The sequence below is a fragment of the Aegilops tauschii genome, chromosome 5 (genome assembly GCF_002575655.3).
Source record: "Aegilops tauschii subsp. strangulata cultivar AL8/78 chromosome 5, Aet v6.0, whole genome shotgun sequence".
Classification (NCBI taxonomy): Eukaryota; Viridiplantae; Streptophyta; class Magnoliopsida; order Poales; family Poaceae; genus Aegilops; species Aegilops tauschii.
Genome location: NC_053039.3, coordinates 171806309 through 171813410, shown reverse-complemented (window position 1 = coordinate 171813410; position 7102 = coordinate 171806309).

The window sequence follows — 7102 nt, the reverse complement described above, 5'->3', positions numbered from 1 at the left end:
ACGCCGGACTATATCCGAGATGTCATGGATCACCTTGGTTCAAAAAAGTTGAAGGAGTTTAGCCGAGCCTAATGCTGGAAATGCCCTCTAAGGAGCCAGCCACTTGCATCCGAGCTATATGCCGAACTGCTTCCGAGGTGGTTCAGCACCTCGGTCATGGGCTGATTGTTTGCGGATTTTATTTCCGATGCGGGTAAATTTATTTGCTAATGAGATGTATTGCCAGTAGCCCTCAAGGTGTCTGTCGGCCTAAAATCCGAGATGCACCTGAAGGAAAATATGAAACCGCTGATCCTAGTAGCTCCTGAGACTCAGTTTATGAAATCGGCCTGAGGATGAACTCCTAGCTCGGCAGGATACATGGGAATAGAAACGCAGTGTAATATATTAGAGGTAATAGTGATCGGCGGACGGGCCCCTGAGAGAGGGTCGCGAGAAGTTGCCGTGATATATCAGCTTGACGCCGAGTATGTCCCAGATGGTACTTATTGTTGTCCGAAAACACGTCTGTCCATAGTTCGGTCATGCCGAACACTAAGCACTTTGAATTTTCTGCATTGCAAAGGCAATGCAGTAGCCCCCGAGCCACTGGTCGGGTGGCAACACCAGATCAGGGGATCGATTAGCCCTTTAAATTTTTATAAATAATGAGCATGAAGCCCAGTAGCCCCCGAGCCTTAATGTGGGCACGGGTGGCCGAATTAAGGATCGACATCCGTTAGACAGAAAAATTGTTGTGTTTAACACAAACTTCTCGAAAAGAGAATAAAGATCTCTTAAAGGAGCTAGAGCCAGCGAAAGCTGGGCTCACCAAGGTCGGCCCCAAGGGGCTTAATAGATAGGAAATCGATGCCACTTGGGAAATATGAGAGCGTTATGTAAGTTTGCTTGGTTATCTCAGCGAGATTGTGCCCCTTGCTCTTTAAAAGATGGGCTGCAATAAATTGACTTTACTCGCAATTTATAATCCTATGTGTCCAAGTGTTTTTACATTATTAATGCTCGGATCCGCATTGTATAAAACTTAGTAGCCGGGGAGTGTTTGCCCTACTTTATAAAGCCTTTATAAGGACAAAGATTTACGGCAAACAAGGCAATCCGGTCATACAGTTTTATAAACAAAGGTACGCGGAGAGATATGTTATATTACTTTTTAATGTAAGAAACATCTTCCAAGGAAAATAGTCCCGCTATCGGTTGCTTTCCTTGGGTTGTCATGCTGACCATGATCATGAAACCTCACCTCCGATCAATGTGGGAGGAAAATATTGAGGATTTAGTTCGGGGAAAGTTTCCGAACTCTGTGGTCTAAATGAACCAAAATTTTCACTTCCGTCGTTGCTGACCAATTATATCCTTTAAGATGGCTAGCTTTCGGCTTCACCCAGTCTGAGGTACTAACCCGGATGACCCGGTAGTAACAATCATAGAGGTGCTCCCTTTACCGCCTAGCCAAACAATCGGTTACGTAGGGGTAAGCACGGGAGCCAGGCAACCCAGCTTGGCCAAAATCTTAAGTCAAATTGATGCATATTTATGGCTTTATAACGATAATCATGAAAGGCAGCGCTTGTATAATGAATAGAAACGCTGATGATATATGTTTATTTTGACTCCGTTGCGACCGTTTATCATTTGAAAGTGGCCCATCTTCGGCTTCCACCCCTTTGTAGACGCTATGCAGGGTGTTTCTGCAATAACAAAACAACCCTTAGTGGACGTCTCGGTGCCCGAAGGCGGTTGTGTTAGCGGAAACAAGGCAACCAGATATGCGGGCTTTATAACTTTCACTTAGTCATAGGAGCTTAAAGTTGCGGAGTCTAGCTATGAGCCCCCGATTAGTGCTCGGCACCGACCACGGTCTAGCCATTAACACTTTGGCCAATGTTATGAAAGGCTCGTCGTTTAACACGGGGTGACCTCCATCGATCTTATAGTTTAACGCAGTCATCGGATCGCTGACCAGTTTACGCTCATTGTGCCAGTCAGTTTTCGGCTTTCTCCACTGAGGCGCTTAACCATTCGAGCTGGAAACACAATTGCAGTGGTTCTCCCTTTGCACACCTAGCCGACAAAGCGGAACATAGGAGGCAAGCACAGGAGCCGGGCAACCCAACTATTGACCGAACACGCAATTCGAAACCGATGCATATATAGCAATATCCGGGAATGTTTTTACAGAATCTCTAAAGGTGTCCGGTGTTGCACTATGAGACTTATGCTGGAAACACACAAATAGTTAAAAAGTGCCATTGGCTCGGAAAACCAAAAAACTGCAGTAAAAACTTGACGTTCGAACTAGATCAAGTATTCGGTGCCAATCCAAAAATTGGTCTTAAAATTTGTGTGCTTCTGTCATGCATTAATATGACACATCCGATCTCAAGACTTCGGGCGGGTCAGCCTTCGGCTTCAACCTCCCTATCCCGAAGGCGGAGTGTTTCTCAAGGGCCAGTTTAGCGTTTAGCAAACTAAACTCGAGCGGCTTTAGAGAGAAACCAAGCTATCCGGCTATTGACCGCAGACTCGCGTCGAAAAAGGAGTGATAGAAAAAGACTTTGCAATGACCAAGAAGAAAACACATTTACTATAAAGCGGCTCATATAAATTTAGGAGGCCCCAATTGACTTGGGAAAAAGAAGCGTTTTGAACAAACAACGCTTTTCACAAATAAATTTTAACATAATTATAATGTGTGGTCGAACCGAACGTAAATTAAAAAGCTTGAGCATGAAAGCGACTTAGCTGGTTAATGTGTTCGGTGTAGATGATGTGGCCCGAGTTTACGGCGGGGCGAGGTCCCAGCCCCCAAGCTGATCCTGAGGTGTCCGAGTAAAGAGCTCGGCTTGATGAAGTGGTGACGCAGCATAGTCGATGGGCGAGGTGAAAACCCAAGTCCGACCGCGGCGATGGAGCAGGCCGGCAGTGTGACGCCGAAGCCCCCAGCGTGTGTTAATGAAGTGATGATGAAGCCCCTGGTCCAGCCGAGGTGATGCGGTAGGTCGGCAAGGTGACGACAGAACCCCCACATCAGCACATTGGTGTGCCAAGGTAATAGCGCTGCCCGACCGAAATCATTTACCTGTGCACAAAAAATAGTGCAAGACAAAGGTACTAACAAGTAATGATGGTAATAATATACCCTTTTTTTAAAAAAAGGTTCTTCTGCTTAATTAACTCAAGCGAAGTAAATAATTAAATAAACATGGCCTGAGCGCCAAAGTCGGCACGGCGGAGTGGCCGCACGGAGATGTCGGCAGAGGGACGCGCATCGAGGTGACCCCAAAACTTGGTCGACGCAGGCGGGATGATGACATCGGCCCGCCATGACACCGTCTACATGCATGAAGTAGCACAAGACAGATAATAATAACAAAATAAAGAAAAGAAAATTTCTTTACAAAAGTTTTTATGTAAAATAAATTATTAAAGGAGATTTGGCCTGGCGCGAGGCCGATGTGTTGCAGGGCGTCGGCGTGACGAGGTGACAAAATCCGAATTTGCAGGGTCACCCGGGTTACGAAAAGATGAGTGTGGGACAGCGACGGCATATCGGATCGCCCTAAGACGACGGCCTCAAGGTAGACCAGACTGCAAAACCTGCAGTACGAACAATCGTCGACGAGCAGAAAATACTCTTTGAAATATTATTAATATGCACAATGTGAATAACTAGAACAATTGCACCTGGTGATTTATCCGACAATGTCCAAACTGATGGCGGATAAGGTGATTATGGACGAGGGAAGTCCTGGCCGGAGTGCCTCGAAACTGCGTCGGGCCGACCAATATACAACACGGCCGATCTGCTCGACTGGAATACATTGGTTTTGATGACGTTGGTGTGCAGCCTACACATATTAAATAAAAAGAAGCAATGGCCGGATCACAGCAGCTTTAATATTTGTAAGGAAAACGAAGCAAAGAGGCTTCCCTGGATGTGTGGATGCTTGAGACCACATCGTGTACGGCTGTGGGACGCGTGGGGCGGCATCAGCCCTTGACGGCTGGGAGTCGGTGCTGCAGGAGAGCAGCAACAGACTGATCCGGGGCCTGAATCGTACCCCCGATCGGTGTTTCACATCGGTTGCTGTTGTTTGGGAACAGTGGCCAAGAAGAGACCTGCATCCGCTCGCAATTCGATAAATTGATGGTAACTGCAAGTCCGATGACAATGTGGAGATGCTGGCGCCTTGTTTTTTCCTTGACGTCAAGTATAGTCTACGTGCAAAACCAGCTCCACCTTTAATCAATCAAACCTTGAAAAACATGCTGCAAATACTAGTAGTACTAGTACATTAGCATTTGTCTTATGCATGTTTAGTCGAAAGTAGCAGATGACAAGTAAACACTAGTAGATTAAAGAAAGGGAAAGAGAAGGAAGAGAGCCTCCCTATTGCTGCCGATCTGAGCGCCTGTCAACTGGCCCGCCTCTGCTGCACTACGTGGGCAGTACGGGCGCACCTCCTCGGCTGGGTCGCTGCCGATTAAATTGCACCTCTTTGTTAATTTCGGGGTTGACCCTAGTAGCAAGTCCGCCATCTATGCTGCTATTTACGAGCACGTTTCGCCAGCCCGGATTCGACATACCACCTGAGAGTCCGGATCTGATCTGATTGCAAACAAATAGCACAACGCGGCAGCGATGATTTTGCAGGAGAGAAAATTTACATGAAATAGATCTGACTGAAAAAATATCACCTGATCATCCTATCGATCTGTGACGATCACCCAGCAGGCTCTCAATGAAAGCACCAACGTCGGTTCTATATCCGGCGTATCTCGTAGTAGGGGTCCTAAGCTAGGCGTCTTGGAGCGATGGTAACATGGACACAGGATTTTACCCAGCTTCGGGCTCTCTCGAAGAGATAATACCCTACATGCTGCTTTTGATTGTATTCATATGGGTGTAGTACAGAGTACATGTATCTACCACGAGATTGTAGTAATGAATATGAGATGTCCTATTGACTTGCCTGGCCTCGGTTTATATAACACACCAGAGGCCTAGGGTTTTAGGAGAGTCCTTGGCTTGGGCGCCAAGTCTTGTGGAATCCTCCTTGTATGCGGCATGGGCTGCCCGAAGTGGCCAATGAATTGATAGAGGCGAAGGTGTCCCGATGTTTCGATGAGATGTTGGCTATCGTTTTCTGTGGGAGTCGACCTTGACGATCCGACTACGAACATGCGAGACGTCGCGCCTTAGCAATCGCTAAACCAACTTCCGAGGGTTATTGACCACGCCGGAGCATGATCAACCTGACCACGAAAGTCTGTTTCCTGCGAGCAAACGAAGAACAAGCAAGAAACTAAGATTGCAATCTGGATATTGCGAATATAAGAGGAAAGCTTTATTGATCAAGGTGGGGTTATGTGACGCCTTTGTCTGGTCGTTAAACACAAACAAAGTACGCGAAGTTGCAGCTATGGCGAACTTTTAATCTAAACAAAACCCCCAAGTCTAAACGGTGCCCTAAGGGCTGTATATATGGAGGAAGAGGGGGAATTTCGTGGCCCTTGGGGAAGGGGTCCGAAACCAACCCTATCTTTTGTTTCCCCACACATACGGACTCTAAAAACAACCTATACTTATGTATTTCGAAATTACATGGGCCTGGCCCAATAATAAGGAGACGCAGCACCTAGAATAGCCTTTGGACGAAATTTATGAAGTAGCATCTTGTATATTTCGTCCAAGGCTGCATGCACTCCTTATGGTGGCTTCAAAGTCCTGAAATCATCACTTGTAACTCCGTTCTTGTTCCCCTTGCGCATGCCATCAACTCCATGCTTGTTCTTGCTCCAATGTTCATCCTTCTCCAAGCTAGGCCCTTCATTTGTAAGCAAAACAAATGTATCCAATTTAGGTAGCATCATATTCTCATGAACATTAGAATCATTACCAAGAAACGAAAGTACCTGGTAATTTAATTGGCATGTGCGAGCTCTAGTAATTGGTCCAGTATATGTAGCAGTAGGGGCTGTGGGTGCAACAATGGTATTGATGTCCTCATCATCTACCCCTTCTTGAAATGAAGTCGTCCTCGACGGAAGCTCATCTTCCTCACCCAAATAAGGCTTCAAATCTGCAATGTTAAAAGTGGGACTAACCCCAATATCTGCAGGTAGCTCAAGTTTATATGCATTATCATTTATTTTATCTAACACCTTAAAAGGACCATCAGCACGTGGCATTAGCTTTGATTTGCGCAAATCAGGAAATCTATCCTTACACAGATGTAACCAAACAAGATCTCCAGGTGCAAACACAACATGTTTTCTACCCTTATCTCCCGCAAGTTTATATTTAGCATTCATACGCTCAATGTTTTCCTTAGTTAACTCATGCATTTTTAAGATCAATTCAGCACGTTGTTTAGCATCAAAATTAACCTTCTCCGAAGATGGAAGAGGCAACAAATCAATAGGTGCACGAGGTAGGAAACCATACACAATTTCAAAAGGGCACATCTTAGTAGTAGAATGCAACGAACGGCTATAAGAAAATTCAATATGAGGCAAGCATTCTTCCCACATTTTCTTATTATTCTTCAAAACAGCCCTAAGTATAGTAGACAATGTTCTATTGACTACTTCAGTTTGTCCATCAGTTTGGGGGTGACAAGTAGTACTAAAAAGCAGTTTAGTCCCCAACTTAGCCCATAAACATCTCCAAAAGTGGCTAAGAAATTTAGTATCACGATCTGAAACAATAGTATTCCGCACACCATGCAAGCGAATAATTTCACGAAAGAACAAATCAGCAACATTAACAGCATCATTGCTTTTATGACATGGTATAAAGTGTGCCATTTTCGAGAATCTATCCACGACAACAAATATGCTATCCCTCCCCTTCTTTGTTCGAGGTAAACCTAAAACAAAGTCCATAGATATATCCGCCCAAGGAACACAAGGTACAGGCAAAGGCATATATAAACCATGAGGATTGAGTCGTGACTTAGCTTTTTGACATGTAGTGCAGCGAGCAACAAAACGCTCAACATCCCGTCTCATCTTTGGCCAAAAGAAATGTGTAGCAAGTACGTCCTCCATCTTCTTCACGCCAAAGTGTCCCATTAATCCTCCTCCATGCGCCTCC